At 38.8% G+C, this 21,035-nt stretch overlaps 1 pseudogene; it reads right to left on the reverse strand.

Moving 5' to 3' along the window:
- Positions 1–12,203: 12,203 nt before the first annotated feature.
- On the reverse strand, positions 12,204–13,570 carry LOC150004598 (interferon gamma receptor 2 pseudogene; annotated as a pseudogene).
- Positions 13,571–21,035: the final 7,465 nt, after the last annotated feature.

A 21,035-nucleotide genomic window follows, 5' to 3' on the forward strand; every position in this document is an offset into this window, starting at 1 on the left:
TACTGTGTATCAGACACTTGACTCTCATAGTATGGGAACAAGAGAAGATCTGTGGCATCAATAATAATTAAAATTTGAGAGCAGTGAGTTCAGTCACGTTTCTGTTACTTGTGGTTCTTAAACTTAGTGAGTTTGGAAAATAACAACCATTGGAATTCTCTGTTACATTTCTGCTTCTTGAATGAACACATTTTTTTGAAATGATGGTAAGGTGCTTTATCTGTAAACTTTGCTATGTCTGCAAAATGCATTATTTAGATCCATAATCATCATGGTTTCTCTGAGCATAACCATTTGCAATTCTTGTAACTCAGATGGGTTTATGTAGTCACTTCAATTTGCTATCTATGGTTTCAAAAATAAGATGTTTATTGCTTACATAATAATTGATTTGTTTGCTTTCTTCATTTAGTTTTCCCATTCTTACTAATTATGACACCTCCTCTTGGCCTATCTCTCTGTGAAGAGGGAAGCCCAGGTGAGTTTTGATTTTGACCAAAGAATGAAAAACTCTCTGCCAATGATTGGCCATTTGACTCTGGATCATGAGACATGATTTTGATCAAATTAGTTATTTAGCACACACACATCTGGAAAGAAGATGAATCTTATAATAATCACAATGCACATATCCAGGTTGCTGAGGGAAGTTTTCTTGTACTTTGTGTTTACCCAAGAATTTTATGAATGTTACTTAATCACAGATTACAGAATTACAACAATGGAGCTTTTACACTCAAAGTAATTTTAAAATCGTATGCTAAGAAAGCATTTTTAAGCTTTATTCTTTATTTTTATTCCTTTCTCCATTAATTATCTGCTTCTCTATCTTTGTGTCCATACTTCTAGTTCAGTGCTTGTTTCAAGACAGTCTATAAACATAAGGTAAATAAATGAATGAATAAGCACCCTTTATTATTTGTTAACTATAGTCACATAACCAATTGCCCCCAAATTTATTGGCGTAAGCCAACAATAGATATTTATTATCTTGGATAGTTTCAGTTCTCATGGTTTAGAATTGGCTAAGCTGGGTGGGTGTGACTTGGAGACTTATGAGGTTACAATCAAGATGTCTCGATTTCTCTTTAGGGCTTGTGTGGGCTCATGTAGTTCATAAAAGCTGGCTTCCTCTTGAGCAAATGACCCCAAAGACATCAAGGCATAGGCCGTGATATCCTCATAATCTAACCTTGGAAATCACACACAATTATTTCCACCATATCCTGTAGAAAACAGTTCAGGGCTATGTAATATGGGAGGCACTACAGAGGAACATGAAACCAGGAGATGGGGATTATTGGGGCATTGTGGAGGCTGGCTAATACACATTTACAGGCACTTTGCATTTGACAAAAGTTTTTACATTTATTAAGTCATTTTCTAATCTAGTTTAGATCTCTTGTGTTAGAATGAGGCAACTGTAGCACAAATAAGTTTAATAAATTTATTGTCAGTCTTAGGAGTCAAGAAGTATATTCTCAAAAAAGTCTGAAAATACTGAGTGGGACAAAAGTAGGTTTACAATTGTTTGCATGGAAAATAATACAATAATAAAAATTAATAAATAATAATAAAAATTAATAAATAATAATATAAGAATAAACTCACATACTGAAACTGTAAACCTACTTTTGCCTCAAATGTGTATCTATTTAACTTTCACTTCATGTTTTCCAAGTCCCTTGCTGTAAGTCCTGTGCATATTCTGATGTGCTTTAAAATGTGAGCCACCTTTATCAATCCAAGAGTTGCCTAGTTAGCACCTGAGCTTTCATAGGAATGAAACAACCTCAGTTAACATAGGTTAATCTCTTTAGCTTATGTGCAAGTAGTCAATCACAGGAAAACCACAAAGCATAAAGCCACCCATAAAATTACACTACTAGTCTGATCTCTCAGGAAAGAAACAGGCAGTGAAAGGGAAAGATGCTTTCTGAAAGCATGCTCAACTTCTCCTGGGAAAACAAAAGCCAGTAACAAATTACAGTGTATGTTTATGCTAGAATGGCTATTACCTTAAGAAAATTCAAAGCAACTTTCTATAAAAATGAGGTAATCACATCCCAGAGTAAAAATGATCACTAAACTGAGGCCAACTTTACTGACAGATATAGGAGGAGGGGAGGAAGGGGGAGACACCAACCCTGAACATTTAAAAAACTACCCAATGAAAAATTACATATTCTATGATTTTAGTTTTTGTTTTTTAATTTTGTTTTATGTATATTTTCTTCTTTGACTTTTTAAAAAATGGGAGTACATATGTCTCCTTCTATTTAGGAGTATGAGTTAGATGGTAGGAATTACATACTCTCAATAATCCATAATTCAGAGCAGTGAATTATTCACAATGGAGGAAGTGATTGTGTTACCATAAATTACCTATTGAGCCAGTGCTGGGTGATTTGAGTTTGAAGAACTATTCCACCACAAGTGCAGGGAAGTTAGAAAAGAGCTCCTTGATTTTTTACTTTTATGTGCTAGGCACTGTGCAAAACAGCCTGCTTCTATTACCTCCTTTCATCTGCACAACAAATGGATGAAAGGTACTCTGAAATGCAAAGATGCTGAGGAATTTGAAAATGAGAGGGAGTGATTGCTTGTGGATAGTAGCTAAGAAGTGGTAGAGCCAGCATTTTACCTGACTGCTGAGCTCTCTCCATGCTGTCTCCCAGAGAAAATGAAGATTAGGAACTCTTCCATTATGACTTCAACTGAAGACTGAAGTAGGCTGTCAGATTCTTTTTACCAGGAACTGTAGAATTTGGAGAGAGTTGGAGAAGTAGATAATGGTGACCAAGTCATGCTGCATTACCCAAAAATGAACAAAATTTTATCAAGTTTAGTTATAATGAATTATTTGCTTCAGAAAATATAAATACGATTGTATTTTCAGTGACATACAGGAATGGCAGATCCAGCTCAACTGAATGTTTTCCTATTCACTCTTCTAATGCTGTCATATAGTTAGTCTGCACTAAAATTATTTGGCCAGAATTACCTTCTGGCATTGCACTCAAATTTATGTTTAACTTTGTGTTAATTTCTATTGGTCTGATGAAAAGACATGACTCCTGTTTCTCCTCAGCTATCTATCCCCTCAAATGTAGCCTGAGTAGCTTCTTCAGCATTGTAGGATATTAATGTCTACCACACCACTGTATTCCAAATATTGACATGACAGCTATCTTAATTTATTGGGGTAGTGTGGCTATGGGGAGAAAAACAGTATTTAAGGAGCATTGTTAAAAACATATATACCAGATGTCTCCTGGTTCAATACCCTGCTTCTGTGAAAGAAAGAACATAAACACAAATACCTGTTAGTCCCAGGGCAGGCTCTGGAATTTGACCACCTCTTTCCATTTTGTCCTCTAATGTTTCACATCCCTACTGTCATGAAGTTCTTTCTTTAGTGGCTTTAATTTCAAGGTACATAAGTCCACCTAAGGTCATTTTAATCTGTTTTTGCTTTCGAGGGATCAATCTAGATGTATTTTATCCTTCATCTAAATGATTTATTGTTCAATTACCTTCTATAAACTATCCCTCAATTAAGTTTGGTGTAGGGTAAGTGGTTTAACCCACCATGGCCTCCTCCCATCTGCACCACTGCTGAGGCTATCTGTCCCAGGAGCTCTGCTGTCCTCCATCTTATATGCTTTCCACATGCACATGTTCTTCTGACCAAGTGCTATTGAGGTTAAAGGAAGTGTTAGACTCTAAGTTAAAGACAGTATGTGACCATTAGCACAGCATTTCAATTTTTCTCAGATTCATTACTATATGAATGTTTGTGAATTCATGGGACTCTCTCCTACAAATACAGTCATCTTTATTACCACCCCTGCCACCCTCATAGATCACTGTAGTATCTCTGATTCTTGTGTCTGATAACTTTGATAGAATGTCAGAGTTCAACATGGTCCTTTTTAATAATGATCAGCCCAAAATTGAACTAAGGAGCCAAACTTGGCCAAAGTCTGTTGGAGTTTCTGTAATTGTAATTGCACACACAGAATCTAAAGAAAATGGAGAAGTCCTCTTCCCACTGTGATTTGTATAGAGTAGTCCATCCTCTTGCTGGAGACTGTGGTGCAATGAGGTGGGAGAGTCAGACAACTGTCTGGAGACCTGATTTCTAGCCCATATTTGTTTCTGCCTACTTCAGTTCTTCTCACTTTTTGAAATGTATTATAAGTCACCTGGGGGTCTTGTTTAATTACAGGTTCCCTTTCAGTAGTTCTGGGCTGGGGGCTGAGATTTAGAATTTTCTACAAGTTTATTAGTAATGTGGGTGCTGATCCACACTTTGAATAGGAAGAATTGGTTAACTAATGTTGAAGAAATCCCTTATTTATTTGGAGTTTTTTTTTTTTTTTTTTTTTTTTTTTCATTCACAAAATAAAATGGTTGGACTCAATAGTATGCAAGGAACCTCATCAATCTTACAATGTTTTCAATTGCATACATCCTCAATAACTCTCCTAAAATATATAAAACTGTATCCTTTGATGATTTTGTTATGAATTTACTTAAAAAGAGAATTTGATATCTTACTTCTTTTCATGACCCAAATGAAGTTTGATTCACAGTTAAGGAAATATTTGAAATCAATGAAAATTTTTCTTTTTATAATTAAACCATAAGCATAACTTTATGATAAAAACATACTAAGAAAATAATTGAATGATTATATAGCAAGTACTTTGTACCTACATGTGGTCTTTATTTTTAAGACTGTAGTACTTATTTGTGAATACATATATATTTAATAAAAGGTAAATATATATACACACATGCATCTCTAAGACTATGTTAGTGAATACATGTATGTTTGCTTTTGTTAGTTATTTTAACATCTTTTAATAGAAAGCTTCACAAATATAAAAGTGCAAATTAAATTTATATGCCAATCACCCAACTTTAAAAATTAAATATTTTTACAAGTTTTGTTTTATGTATTCCTTCTTCTTTTGCCAATCCATTTTTAGGAGAGTTGGATTATTTTAAAGTGAAGGCCAAAAATAGTGTAATTTGCTATATTAGAAATCTTTAAAAAATATTGTTTCTCTTTCAAGACTGCACCTCATGTATATGTGATTCTGTAAAGAATATGTGATAAATCCAGTGGTGTGCCGATGATGTTTAACAACTGGCTCTCTGAAGACAACAACAACAAAAAACTAATGGTTTGCTGCATTCACAATATATCTGTTGTAAATACTTTCACTAAGGCCATTTCAAGCCAGAAACTTGACATTATTGACCATAGATTTGAAAAGAGATATTTACCACAGTTACCTTGAGCCAGAATCAGCTGACTCCAGCACACTGCTGTGTAAATCTGGCTATTTAATTGCATGGTTTAGGCACATAAATGTTTATTTCCCCCAGCAACTCAAATATTAAACTTATGGGTAATTCTGACTCTATAATGGACATCTTATTTCTGTAATTTTTAAAAATTTATGCCAGCAAGTTATCGAACTACTTCTGTCAATTGCCTGTGTGGGAGGTGTGGAATATGCTAGCAATAATGATTTCTTGATTACATTAAACAATCTCATAAATCCCTTTCATATACCTTGTACCAATGGGCACTCAAATAAAATCTGTCCAATGAAAAATGAAATATAGCAATATGTATGTAAAGTTACTATTATGCAAAAATACATATTCTTTTTCATATATAATTGAAGCCAGGGTATTGGGTGTTTTATTTAACATAATGTTCATTCTTAAGCTACATAGGTGATTTATATTCAAAATCTAAATTCCTAGGGATGCTCTGTTTCAGGCATGTGCGTCATCTAAAATCAAGAGTTGGAAAGCCAGGGGGGGATGATGGTAAATAATGCATGAGTGATATAATTTTATTGTGTATCTCATTAGTAAAATGCTTCAGGAGACAGTAATGTTAAAAAAATGAAAGAAATCTTTCTTTTCTTAAACACTATTACATTTAAAGAGTCAATTTTTAGACAACTTGATGGGCATTCATATGAAGTTATAATGTAGTACTGACAGCTCTTATTCTGTGGATCAAAAGGAAAATCACAAATCTCATTTCTAATTCAGGCTTCAGTCTCTTTTTCTCTATTTCCTCTCTTTTAAACTTCGGCAACAAACAGTTTCAAACCTCTTCCTTGTAATAAAATGTAAATTACCTTTGGGTTCAAAGTTATTAGAGCCATTTTATTAGCTCTTGCACAGTGCAGCATTCTGGTTGGGACCAGTTATAAAAAAATAATCATCTTTTCCTTATCTCCTGACTTCCATCTATAACTAATGGTCTACATCACCTTATCTTACAGACAATCATTTCTTCATAAACAAAGATGTGATCTGGTGTAGATGTGGCTGAGGATCCTAAAAAGTCAATCTATCAATTTGATGCATTTTGCAGCCTACAATTTCATGCCTAGCTCTTGGCATTGTAACCATGGTATCTGCAGTTAGGTGCTGAATTCAGAAACGTAAAATAGAAGGATTATTTCTTAGGTCTCTTGTATACAGTTAAGAACTTTACAGGGGAGAAAATGTGAGAACATGTAAGAAGACTGTGTGCAATAAAGATATTTATTATATTTAAAGAATAATCACCTTAGGGAATTTGTTATTTAAAGTGCTACAAAAAATAGTTACAAGCAAGGTTATACACTGTATATGATCCTTGGTTTTTTAAATGTAATATCTCTTCAAATAAAAATATATTAGCTGGATTTTCCTGTGTCTCTTTTTTTTTTAAATGTGTTTTATTGATTATAATGTTACATTTGTCTCAATTTCCCTTCCCTCTGCTCCCCTCCACCCAGTGGCCCCCCTCTCTCCAGTTGTCCCCCCCTTTTAGACCATGTCCATTAGTTGAGCATATAGTTCTTCTCAACCTCTCTCTGTCTATTCCATTCCCTCCTACCATGACCTTTAATTCCTATATCATCTCCCTCCCTCTCCCCATTTCCCCTCCCTGCTGACCTCCCCCCAATATGTTCCCCATACCTATAGTTCTTTTTCCACTCTCGTTGCCTGTTTAGTTTGCCTTTGTTTCAATTTCCTAGCTTCTGTTGTTGTTTCTTGTGATGCAGTTTTCATTTTAGTGTTCATAGTTTTGATCCTCCTTTTTCTAAACCAGTCCCTTTAACATCTCATATAACAGTGGTTTGGATCTAATGAACTCTTTCAGTTTTGTTTTGTCCTGGAAACACTTTCTCTGCCCTTCTATTCTGAATGACAATTTCGCTGGATAGAGTATTCGTGGTTGTAGGTTTTTGCTTTTCATTACTTTGAATATTTCTTGCCAGTCCCTTCTTGCCTGCAGGGTCTCCCTTGAGAAGTCAGTTGATAGTCTAATTGGGACCCCTTTGTACATGATTCTTTTCTTCTCTCTTGCTGCTTTTCAGATTCTCTCTTTATCTTTAACTTTTGACATTTTGATTATAATGTGTCTTGGAGTGGTTCTCCCTGGGTCCAGTTGTTTTGGAACTCTCTGTGCTTCCTGGACCTGTAAGTCTATTTCCTTCCCCAAGTTTGGGAAGCTCTGCTTTATTATATTTTCACTTAATTTTTCAATTTCTAGTTCATCTTCTTTGCCCTCTGGCAAACCAATGGTTCTTATGTTGGGCCTTTTATAGCTGTTCCAAAGGTTTCTGATCCTCTCACCCTTGCTTCCCATTTCCTGTCTCTGCACTGGTTGACTGTTCCTTCTCTATGTTCTGGTTTGTTGATATGAACTCTGGATTTTTTTTCCTCACCATCTGTCTCGTATGTGGTTTTGTTCCTTTCATTATGAGTGTTTTTCGATTCTTTCTCATCTTTTTCCAGATCTTTTGTTAATCCTGTAAGCCACCTGATAACAATGGCCCTGAATTGAACCTCTGACAGGTTTCTTATTTGTTCATCTGTCAGATTCTTCATCTGTTGCCTGGTGAGCTGCGCCACCGGGATTTCTATAGTTGTCTGCCTCATTTTGACAGATGCGTTTTGGTTTCTTGGGCCGGCTGTAGGGGGCAGTGCCTGTGTACTCGTCATGACCCAGCGACCGGCGGCAATCCGCAACCTTTTTCGCCGCGCTGTGGCCCTTTGTCGTCACAACCCAGCGACTGGCGCCATTCCGCAACCTTTCTTGCTGCGCTGTGGCGCTTTGTGTGGGGGCGGGGGTCCAAGATGGATTCACACAGTTATTCTGCTAGAAGACCGGGATCCGTCCTCCCGCCCTCTGGGCCTCACTGTTCAAGGCGATGTGGTGGCTGCTTTCCCCAGCGTTGGGGTTGCAAGCTGCCGGGGTTCGACTGCAGCCGGGATTGTTCTCCCTGCTGCTGGGATTGTTCTCCCTGCCGCTGTCCCTGGTGTGACTGCAAACAGCACCGCCCCCTTTCGCTCTTCTTACCTGCCCAAAGGGCGCCGCTAGTTTATAACTTCATACGTTGGGCTTCAGTGTAGATTTATTTTCTGGAATTTCTAGTTATCTTTTGTTTTGAAGTAGTTGTATTCCTCTCTAGTTGTAGAGGGAGACCAAGCGTGTCCGTCTAAGCCTCCATCTTGGTCAGAAGTCCCTGTGTCTCTTTATTAAGAGGTACTGTCAGGAATAACTGAGCTGTATCTTTCTATTTGGTAGATTTTTATCTAAACACACACACACATAAACATATAAATCTAAGTTTTTTGAAATAATATTAACCTTTCTAGATATAAAAGCATAAAAATCCCATGGGTGTTGATTATACTCTGTGGTGGATTTTTTTTTTTTTTTAATTTTTGCTGTTCAGCATCTGTTTTCCTTCAAACAACTTTCCAAAAATCTACATTAGGAATGTTTTCCACTCATTGTTTGGTGTTTTGCTGGAGAAAATAATTAAAGTGTTCTATCTACAATCAGTAGAATCTAGAAGGGTTCCTGCAAAGCCCTTTGGCCAAATATATCAACTGCCCTACCTTCCCCACAATTAAACTAGTAGGGTGTGCAGTACTGTATTCTAATTTTGAGCAATAAGATATTATCTCTTAGGAATTATGAATATTGCCTCATACACAAAATTAAAACAGAGACTATTACTATTGTTGTTCATTCTTGTGTTCTATCTTTTTCTAGTTAAGGTTGTAGTCTTAATTTATATAACAATCAAAAGATCCATCATGGACTCCACTAAACCAGATAAAATTTACTTAAGAGGAGATTTAACTACTTTTTAGGGAGTAGATAAAGCTATTTTGTTATTTAAAATAGTATTTACCATTTTTTTAGCTTTCCATTGCACAGTATGGATGTGTATTATAACAGAAAAGAAAAGATGGTGTAATTATGTCCCAGATCACAGGTCTCTGGTACTGCTAGCTGGTGACAATCTCTGTCTGGAAGCCATCTATGAAGTAAGACCCCTGGAGCTGTTCCAGGCTGTGGGGAACTGTGTAGGCTCAGAGGCTGGGACTGTGATAGCTGTGTTAGACTGGCTTAGGTGCTTATCTGACATCCTCATGGGCCATATTCTCTGAAACCTTATGTGAACCATATATATATATGATTCTGGGAAAAAAAGCACATGTTCTACAAAAATTATATTCATTGGGAAAAATACCTGTTTTTCTTTGGTTTGGTTTTTTTGGAAAATGGCTAAAAGTTCTGCATTTTAAGCTATTCTTGGTTCAGACAGAGGACAGGGAATATTCTTATTTCACCTTGGATAAGTCACTTAACTTGGTCCTTAATTTCTTTACCTATAATAAAATCAAGGCTAATTACCCATATGACAATGAAGTTAACCCATCCATGAGTTAAGGCGCTTAGCATTTTCTAGTTAAAATGAAATATACAGTATAATTAAACAATAATACAATGACGATTAGTCATTTTTTCACAATTCAATTATATAATGTGTATGATTAATCATTGTAATTTAAAAGGTATAATAAGCAAGCAGAATAATTATGTATATGGAATATGAGGTATAGGTTAAAAGGTATATATTAAAATTACTCATAGGAAACCTGGGAAAATTATTAAATGATATTATTAAATATGTCTTTGATGTAATTAGTCTCAGGAATTTTTATGTAAAAGTCAGGATTTGCTTCCTTTGCAGCAGGCAAGGAAGCTTCCTCTTGTTTTATCTTGTTTTTCAAGCAGATTTTTAAGAGCTTTGTATTTTTTAGTCAAGTCTTCTAAAATGCAAAGAGAAAGAGATTGAAGATTTTTGGAAGGATAGACAGGGTCAACTCTCCTGGTAGAATCTTTAATAGTTGTCTTCGTTTCAGAGAAGGAAAACTCTGACTCCAAAAAACCTCCGCTGCCTTGCGGCATACCTCTTCAGGGGAAAGGCTAAGGGAGTAAACCCCGACAGAAAATCCGGAGCCGGAGTCCCTAAGGCGGTTTGACGTTGTAGTCAACACCGGCAACTCCTGCGGCGCACCTGAAGCCAAGCTGTATTGACTCCGTCTTTCCCTTGGACCCTTCAGCTGCGAAGAGAGGGGGGGGTCTGCTGCATGGGCAACAGCAGACCCTCCATATCACCCTGCCCAGGCTCTGTAGCTTCAGCTTCACTGGAGAGGACACTCCAGCGTCATCACAAGATGTCGATTCAACACGGGAGGAGACAGATACCGTGTCACTCCCGAGTCGGACTGCACAGCCATTCTCGGCAGTGCAGATAGACTCTTAAGAAGCTACACCATCGTCTCTTGAGACGGACGGCTGCCGACCCGACCTGTCTTCGTTTGAAAAAACTATTTAAATATATACAATTTCTATCACACCAACATCTAATGATTCATTATCAGATTTTTGGGTGAGTTTATCCACACAATGTCAAGGAGAATTAGATTTAAAAAAATTAATTTTAGCAAACAGGAAGTATTTAGTTTGAGTATGTAACCCAAACATTCCCTGTGGCTCTTGCCGCTTGATACCCAAAGTGGTAACTATTACCTTTTTTTCCTCTGTCATGGTAATAGGAAAAGGGATATTTGCTTGTTCATTAATTAACTTATTCATTTAGAAAATATATCGGTTGTATCTATCCTTCATAGAAACATCCAGTGGGTGAATTCTACAATTACAAAAAGTCCATGTGGTTATGCAGTGCCTTCCATGGAGAAAAGGTAAGTTCTGGGTGTTCCAAAGCGAAACTGAGGCTATGAATGATGACTACATTTTCAATAGTTTATCGAAAAACTATTTCCAATATACTGTTCCTAATGTGCTGAATTAAGTCTACCTTGACATTATTTTTAACTTATTTCAGTAAACTAATATTGTTAATAACATATTTCAATGGGAAAAGACATTCTAGTTTCCAAAAAAATGACTGGGAGTTTAATTTTATAATACAACTCAGTTGTAAGTTAAGGCCTGGCTATCCTAAGAAATAGATCACAAGGATTATGTTATGTCAGAGTTAATAAAAAGATGCAAATAGTGTTTTCCTGCTTTGGTATCCTAGAAAGCATGCTACTTTAGTTGAAAGCTGTGTTTCATTAAATCACTGTACAAACAAACAAAATTTTGAAAAGCAAGTGTCATTTGTTATGCCTTTAGGGAATTATTCCTCAATCCCACACTTGTAAATAACTCCCAGAAACATCAAAAGGAATTAAGCCAATGTGTGGAGAAACACATTAGTGAACTGAGGCAACAGGACCCTAGCTGGGTCTTTCCATTATGAGTCATGCTAAAACATAGCATCTGGCAGTGCAGCAGAGCTGAGAGCCTGGGTGAGAACTGCAGAACAGGCCTCTATCATGGTCATGTGCAGTCGTCGTCGTCGGCAGCCGTCCGTCTGGAGAGACGATGGTGTAGCTTCTTAAGAGTCTATCTGCACGCCGAGAATGGCTGTGCAGTCCAACTCGGGAGTGACACGGTATCTGTCCCCTCCTGTGTTGAATCGACATCTTGTGATGATGCTGGAGTGTCCTCTCCAGTGAAGCTGAAGCTACAGAGCCTGGGCAGGGTGATATGGAGGGTCTGCTGTTGCCCGTGCAGCAGACCCCCCCTCTCTTCGCAGCTGAAGGATCCAAGGGAAAGACGGAGTCAATACAGCTTGGCTTCAGGTGCGCCGCAGGAGTTGCCGGTGTTGACTACAACGTCAAACCGCCTTAGGGACTCCGGCTCCGGATTTTCTGTCGGGGTTTACTCCCTTAGCCTTTCCCCTGAAGAGGTATGCCGCAAGGCAGCGGAGGTTTTTTTTTTGGAATCAGAGTTTTTGGAAAATATTTACAGGGTTAATCACATTTTTAGCCGAGAGACTGAATGTGACGGGCCACTTGGTGTCCTAGCGGGGACCTGCCTAAGGGAACGACCAACAATGATCAGAGATCGGGGTACCAGAGCCATTTTTCTAACAAATATTTGCATTTCTTTTTAGTGTTCAAGAGAAATCTTCTTTTTTCTGTAGAATCATTCTAGAAAACCGAGTGATTAGAAAATTCTTAAGGCAAATAAACGTCTTCCCGTAAGACCCCCAGTCTCTCGGGCCTGGGCACCCCCGTGCGCGGCGGGCACCCGGGGTCTGGGCAGCAGCGCACGGCTGAGTCCGGCTCCCGCAGGCGGGTAGGGGGACGCCCAGGGCTCCGGTTTGCAGGGATCGGGGAGCGGCTGCTACTCCTGGGGAACCGACAGGACGGACACCGAGTCCCAGACGTCCTCCTGGGGTGAGCTGCTGCTGTCCAGGGCCTGCAGGATGGGCTGAGCCGGGTCCTTCAAATACTCTCCTATTTGTGCCGGGATGCCTGGCGGGGCGCGGACCCAGTACTTGACCAGGCCTCCGTACCTCAGGATCAGGACGACACAGGCCCCGGCCAGCCCGGCCAGGGACAGAAAGGTCCCCATGGTGACCAGGATGGCTTGCTGGAGCTTGGTGGCGGCGTCTGCTGTGGTCTCGTGACAAGATATGTTGCTGAACTGCCCGGCTCTGGACATTTCTGGTGAACTAGAGACCAGGTAGGCCTGCATTTGTAAACAGTACACGCGCAAGGGCTTTAAGTCTTTCAACTCAATGACGTTCTTCCTGAAGGAGCCTTTCATCTTTTTGGGTCCCGCCTTTTCCCCGTAACGGACATTATATGAGAAACTGGCCATGGTGGGATTGCTGATGTCAAAGGGTGGGGACAATCGGATGATAAGCGAGCCTGCTCCTGGGGTCACCCAGATGTTTTCTGGAGGCCCGATGGTCACGTTGCGGTAGTGCTGGAACCACGGCACCGTTGCCCAGGCGGAAGTGCGTTCGCGCAGCTCAGCTCGGACGCGCAGAGAGACGTTGAAGTGCGGCCTGAAGCCCTCCGAGAGGCTGGTCGGGGTGAAGTCGCACTCGGTCGCCGCGATCCCTGAACAGTTCACCGCGACGGAGGGCGGCCTGGCGTCCGACCACGTGCTGCTTTGGGGGTATTTGAACTGCACCCGGTACACCACCAGCCTCTCGTCGCCGCTCGGGGACACCGGCTCCCAGCTCAGAACCTGCTTGGCATTGAACAGGTGGATCTTCGGGTTCTGAGGGGCAGGCAGCTGGGAAGGGGAGTCTGCCGTGGGGGCCGCGGCGGCGAGAGGCAGCAGCAGCCAGAGCAGCGGCGGGGGCCGCATGTGCAGTGAGAAGGGGAGAAAAGGAGACAGGAGCTGAGAAAGGAAATGCAGATTCCACAGCACACACTGGGCTGCGGAGAATGCATTGATGTCTCAATCAGTTTCTGCTCCCTTAGCCATCAGAATGGTCTTTTAGTGAAATAGTAAGTTATGAAAATTTTCTCTTAGTTTGACACAGGCCACTGTGGTCATAATTATTGTTGACCTATTATGCATCTAGGGAACAAAAAATTGCATATAGACCTATTATAATAATCTAATTGGGGGAATAGTTCTAAAGATTAATAATAATATAAGGTGTGGATAGTAAATTACTACTGTAATTGATAAATTAGTACCTTAACCATTACCTGATGAGGGAGTCCAGAACAAACTGCTATCTAAGCCAATTTCACCCTACATGGGGTTCTTAGTTGAATCTTTAGGGAGATTGTTATTTAGACTTCAGGGTAGAATAGGCAATTCTAGTGGAGATGTAATTCTGAGTAAAGATCTCAAGATCTAATATTTAGGTCAAATCAGGAAGCTAATGAGCTGGGCATTTTGGTATAGCAGAGGAATTCCTCTGGACAAGAAACCAGTAGTTTTTGTGCTGGGCTAGAGTTGGTCATTTTTAGCATCTCCAAATTCCATTCTCCTCCTGCTCATAATAGCTAATTCTCTGCAACCATAAAGGCAGGCCAGCAAGTGAATGGGGTTTTATTCATTCATTCACTCATTCATTCAATTTGGAATATTATGATGGTCAGTTTTTATCAATTTGGCTAGGCTACAGTCCCCAATTATTCAAACACTAATGTTGGGGTTGCTATGACGGTGTTTTGTAGATGTGATTAAAGTTTATAATTAGTCTCTAAATAGATTGTCCTAGAAAATCTGAGCCAGCCTGACTCAATTCATTGAGGGGCTGTAAGAGTGTAAATACAGTTTCCCAGAGGAAGAAAAAATCCTGTCTCCAGGTAACAACTTCAGCTCCTGCCCAGGACTTTCAGTCTGCTCTTCCTAATGGCCAATTTCAGAATTCTGACTGATATAGCCATCCCCACAATAATGAAAGCTAGTCCCTTGCAATAAATTTGTTAATGTGTATGTCATATTGGTTTTGTTTCTGTATTGGAACCCTGATTGACATAAAATGTCTAAACAGATTTGAAAGCAGAGGTGTAATCAGAAAACACTTCAATATTTTAGCAGGAAGATATTTTGTAAAAAGTGGGGCTTCAATGAAAAATGATGAAATTGAGTGATAGTTCACAGGGGAGATTGTGGGGAAAATGTGTGTTGGAGGTGACCTGACCGGAATGTTGAGTTAATTCAAATGAGGTATTTGATCCTCAGTTCCATAGAACTGGACAAGATGTCTGGGATTCCTGCTGAGAGAAGCAAGGAGCCTAAGAAATCAGGGTACAATTGATGTTGAAGTCTGTTGGAAAAATCTAATGATTCAGAATATGCTGGAGATGCAAATCCAAATGCATCCAGAGTTGGGGTGTTGGTGGCAGTGGTTTTGGAGTCAGGTGGAGACAAAGTCAAGACTAGAGCAGATCAGAGGTGGAAGGAACTAGGGCCAAGAAGGTTCTAGGAAGATTCAAATTGGCTTAAAGAGCCAAGGTCAGGGTCATATCAAAGGAACTAAGAATAGAATGCCATAGCCATATTTCCTGAATGTAATGACATATTGCTTAATTAGGCAGTCTTGAGAATGAAAAAGAATGGCATAGTGGAAGGTGATTAAAAAATAAATATATTTATAGGAGAATTGCTGTAAGAATAGAAGGAAATGGAAGCAGTGACACTTCCAGGATCACAAAGTATTTGGCCAGTGAGACCAAATGCACACAAAGACATACATCATTGTGACTCTTAACAGAGCAATGATGAGCCATTACTCATATTCTAAGTTCTTATGCTTGCAAATAAATTGTAAACATATTACACTATTGGGTAATAAAGTCAGTGCTTTATTTCAATCTAATTTTTCTTCATTTTCTTTTTTCTACATTTTTTTTCTGTATCAGTGATATATTTCCCAATATGACATCAATTAAGTGCTCTAGCATACGGCCCTGGTTTGAAGTAGCATGGTTTGCTTTTATTGTAAGTGGAAGTAGTTCTGCCCAGCACTGAGAATCGAGCTTCCTTTCATTTTCTGCTTTTGTCAAGCCAGGAAAATGAGACTTCTGAGTCATTATCTCCTGTGTGTGTGACCTCAGATTTTGTCCCTGAAACTTCATTATTTACGAGTAGTTCATAAAAGGAAAGAAAACAGTGTCAGTCTCAATACATACTTATCCAGGGGACTCAGAATATTTTTCAGTTGGAATAGGGTTATGGTGTACAATAGCTATATGTGACCAGTATACATTTGGTGTCAAGCATTTATTTGGTACTCCCTAAAGGGAATAGGCCTAAAATTCAACAAAAGCTTTGAAATTAAATAGTGAAAAGAATATTAAAATTGCAAGGCATTAGTGTTATTGAGAAAGAAAGAGACATTTAAGAAAAGGTTATAAAACTTATTTTTTCTTTCCTCGCCAGGTGGCTCAGTTGGTTGGAACATCATCCCATACGCCAAAATATTTTGGGTTCAATCCCCAATCAGGGCACATTCCTGGGTTGCAGGTTTGATCCCCAGTTGGAGTGCATAGAGGAGGCAACAGATTAAAGTTGCTCTCTGACATCAATGTTTCTCTCTGTCTCTCCTTTCTTCTTTCTATAAAATCATCAAAAGCATATCCTTGGAGGTCTTCTGGTCAAAGTGGTGGCACAGGTAAATACAGCTCGTCTCCTCACACAACCACTCAGAACCATCAGAAATTGAGTAGAATGGAAGTCTGACAACTACAGCATTAAGAAGCGACATCCATCCAGACTGGTAGGAGGGTTGGAGATACAGAATGGGTTGGCCTCACATCCACATGTGGTGGATAAAACTTTGGGAGGGATATCTCAGGAGTGAGGAGTCCTTGCCCCACACCAGGTCCCTCAAGCCCAGAGTTCCAGTGCCAGGAAAATAAATGCCCATAACTGCTGGCTGCAAAAACCAGTGGGGATTGAGTCGGTGGAAGAAACTTCTAAAATCTCAAGCAGTTCCCCTTAAAGAACCCATACACAAGCTTACTCAGACTCACTTGTTCTGAGCTCCAGTACCAGCATAGCAGCTTGAAAGGCACCAGTGCCACACAGGGAGGAACTGAAGTATCTGGCATCAAGTAGGAGGACAGTTTTCTCTCAGATAGAAAGGTGGGCAGAGGCCATTGTCCCTTTTCTGAGCCCTCCCCACATAGAGCCACAGAGCTGACAGGCAGGTGAGACTCCATAAACCTGCCTAAACTGTTGACACCACCCTGGAGATCCCCTGAGATGCCATCCTGCCCAATTTATGGGCCCACCCAAACTGTTAACCATGACTTTTCCACATGACTGGCTGATCTTGGCTCATGCTTCACAACTTCCTAAATCCTATCAAACAAGCAACAGCTGGCCTCAGTGAGCCTCTAGTCCCCTTACTTCTTGCTAATTGGTTCAGGCCTGGCACTAGCAGCAGCCAGTCTAGATTCACAGCTTGGCTTCACCTGGGAATCTCCAAGCTCAGCACAAGTAACAGTCATTTCAGTTGCTTTATAGTTCATGCAAGGTGGCCCTGGGCAGAATACAGTGGGGGCTTATTTGGCCTGCACCACCTGGGAACCCCCAGATCCTATGCACTCAGTGGATAGCTACAGACCACGTCAGAGTACCACCACCCTGCTCCTGCACAGCTGATCCTAAATGGGAGGTGGAGGTTGGTGGTCAGTGGTTATAGCCAGTCCTTGCAGCTAACTGGCCTTGGTAAATCCTTCCTATTGACCTGCTAACAACAATCTAGGTTCAACTATAAAAGGGGGATGTACTCAGCCCACATGAAGGACACACCTCAAGTACCCAGCTTGGGTGATGGGGTAGGCTGTGCCACTATAACCTACAGAACACTTACTACATTAGGCCACAATACCAAGACAGGGAGACATAACAGCTCTACCTAATGCATAGAAACAAACACGGGGAGGCTGCCAAAATGAGAAGGCAAAGAAATATGGCCTCAATGAAAGAACAGATCAAAACTCTTGAAAAAGAACTAAACAAAATGGAGGTAAGCAATCTATCAGATGCAGAGTTCAAAATACTGGTTATAAAGATGCTTAAGGAACTCAATAGCATAAAAAAGTTCCAGTCAGAAACAAAGGATACACTAATTGAAATAAAGAATAATTTACAAGGAAATTATAATAGAGTGGATGAAGCCAAGAATTAAGTTAATGCTTTGGAACATAGGATACAAAAAAACAACCAATCAGAACAACAAGAAAAAAATACAAAAAATGAGGATAGTGTAAGCAGCCTCTGGGACAACTTCAAACATTCCAACATTCACATAATAAAGGTGCCAGAAGAAGAAGAGAAAGAGCAAAAAATTAGAAATCTATTTAAATAAATAATGAAGGAAAACTTCCTTAATTTGGTGAAGGAAATAGACATGAAAGAGCATCCCAGACCAGATGGATGCAAACAGGCCCAAGGCACATCATAATTAAAAGGCCAAATGTTAGAGATAAAGAGAGAATCTTAAAAGCAGCAAGAGAAAAGCCATTTTTTACGTACAGAGGAGTTCCCATAAGACTGTTAGCTGATTTCTCAAAAGAAACTTTCCAGGCTAGAAGGGATGGGCAAGAAATATTCAAAGTCATTAAAAGCATGGATCTACAGCCAAGATTACTCTGCCAAGCAAATATAGCATTTGTAATTAAAGAGCAGATAAAGAGCTTCCCAGACAAGAAAAAAACTAAATGAGTTCACCAAGCCATTATATTATGAAGTGTTAAAGGGACATATTTAAGAAAAAGAAGATCAAACCTATGAACAATAGAATGGCAATAAATACATATCTATCAACAATTTAATCTAAAAACAAACTAAGCGAACAAGAAGAACAGAGACAGAATTATGGATACAGAAAGCATTTTGATGGATGCCAGATGGGAAGCGGTTGTGGGAGAATAGGTGACAAGATAAGGGGATTAAGAAGTACAAATAAGTAGTTACAGAATAGCCATAGAGATGTAAAGTTCAGTATAGGAAATGAAGTAGCCAAAGAACTTGTATGCATGACCCATGGATATGAACAATTGTGTGAGGATTGCTGTAGGGAGTGGAGGGTGCTGGGTGCAGGGAGTCTAAGGGGTACAAATTGGGACAACTGCAATAATATAATAAAATATAATTAAAAGAAAAAAACATATCCTTGGGTGAGAATTCAGAAAAAGAGAAAAAAACCTTATTTTTCTGATTTGGTTGAAATCAAATTTAGTTCAGAGACAGGGTACTTAGTAGCCAACCTTTAAATATTTTGTTAAAAATTTATACAGTGCTTGATATTTAAAGAGAGATAGGCCAGTGTTGTAGTGCTAGGTCCACAACATATCAGCAGTGATAATGATCAATTATTATACCTCTTAGACCTCCATTGCTTCATCTCTAAAATGAAGGTGGGTGCTAGCTGTGTCTAACTGTTAGGATTCTTGTAATAAATGCAACTCAATTGTTCAGTGCCATGCTCAATGCTATTATCTCTATTCCTTTGTTATTGTTACAGATGGGCTCAGTTATGCTGGTTTTCTAGGCACACTTTATTTGGGAGAAGGGTATCATGAGTTGGAGTTTGGAAGAAAGAAGTGTGACTAGATTTTTAGATCAGTGTATTAAAATTAGAATCTTGTCATACTATCACTGGGCAATGTGTGGTACTCATTTTAAAGTAATTCTAATACCTTTTAAAAAGTGTATGTTGGCATCAGGCAAATGATGTCCAGTGTGGCACAGGTACACTGGGAAATTCTGCCTGATAAATCAAGAGTTCTAACAAAATTACACTTAACCCTGTGGTCCCATGGAGCTGCCTCTCCAACTGGATTATTGCATAGTATGTGACCTTCTAGCTCTGATTTCCTGAAGCCCTCAAGCTTAGTTTAATGGTGAAAGTTTCAGGCCAATCCAAGGGAGTTAAGAGTCCAACTTCAGACCATTGGCAACCTCAGGCAACTAAAGTTATTCACAAAAAGCTGCATCAAATGCAGAAATCCCTTGTTAGGGTTGCAGAACAGCTGTCACACAAGCCCTGCATTAAAATGAATAAACTCTATAGATTTTAAATGAGTGTAATTTACCAGAGAGGGCTGCATAAAATCTGTAGCCAAAAAAGAAGGAAGAAGGAGACATTCCTTGAGGGCTTCATAAGGTCATATTAATCACAGTGCATATTAAAATTAAAGATTAATATAGGCCAAAGAGAGAGCACATCCATAATAGTCATTATAAAGATGAAACTGCAACCTAAAATCCTTTCTCAGAAAACCTCCTAGTTTTAACTTGATGATCAAAAGTTATAATTTTGTTATCAGCATTGGCCAAACATTTGCACTATACCAAATGGTATAATTATGTTGATTTATAATAATGAATAGAAAAACCTACTATAAAGACTTCTAATGAAAACTATATAATATAACAAAAAACTAGATCAATGGAACACAATTAAACCTTGTAAATATAAGTACAGTGCCTTGTGCTAGGCATTATTTTATATCTGATAGATTTGACATTTTAAATTAATGAAAAAGGGTATTGGAAAGTTGATTTTCTCAGCATATGTCAGATTATTTCCTCAAGATCTATCACAAAGATCTCATGCAAGTTAGTATTAATGGTGCCATAAAAATAGAAAAAATAAAAATTAATATTTATTTGATCTTGGTTGTGGGAAATCATTTCAAAATGTGGATGATAATGTTTTGGGGTATTATCCTTCCACTCTCTCTCTCTCTACATTTTATCTTTTCTATCAAGTATACTGAACCTTATTCTTTTGAGAAGGATTGTGGCACCCCAAAACATAGAAAAAGACTACATCAATTTGGGGGTTTCTTTTTTTTAGTCTTTCAAAAGACCAGAGTTTAAGAGTGAAAGTAGACAGTTTATAGAAAAATGGAAAGGAAAGGCAGGGCCATATCTGACTTCATTACTTATCGTTGTAGCTCTGGATTCAGCCAGGACCTAGGCAGTGCTCCTCAGAGCTGGCAAAACTCTAGGGCAAAAGAGAGTTTCCAGGCAACTCAGGCAACTGAAAGAAAGGCAGATTCCACAAATAAAAAATATTCCACATTCTCTTAAGTATAGAAAAAAATATTTAGGTCACTAAACAATATCTTTTTCATATTATACACTATATTTTATTTAAGTAATCATATATCTACTTTTGAAAATTTAGTTTCCAAATATGTGTTATAATAAATGCTATGTTAAAAATATGACATTTATTTTGAAATACAACCTCAATTGTTTACATAGAATAAATTTCTCCATTTGGAAATCTATAATAAAATTATAAACATATTTTTTAGTTTTGTAATGCACATGGGCATATTTCCTC

The sequence above is a fragment of the Furipterus horrens genome, unplaced genomic scaffold (assembly GCF_987537825.1).
Source record: "Furipterus horrens unplaced genomic scaffold, mFurHor1.1.pri manual_scaffold_7, whole genome shotgun sequence".
Classification (NCBI taxonomy): Eukaryota; Metazoa; Chordata; class Mammalia; order Chiroptera; family Furipteridae; genus Furipterus; species Furipterus horrens.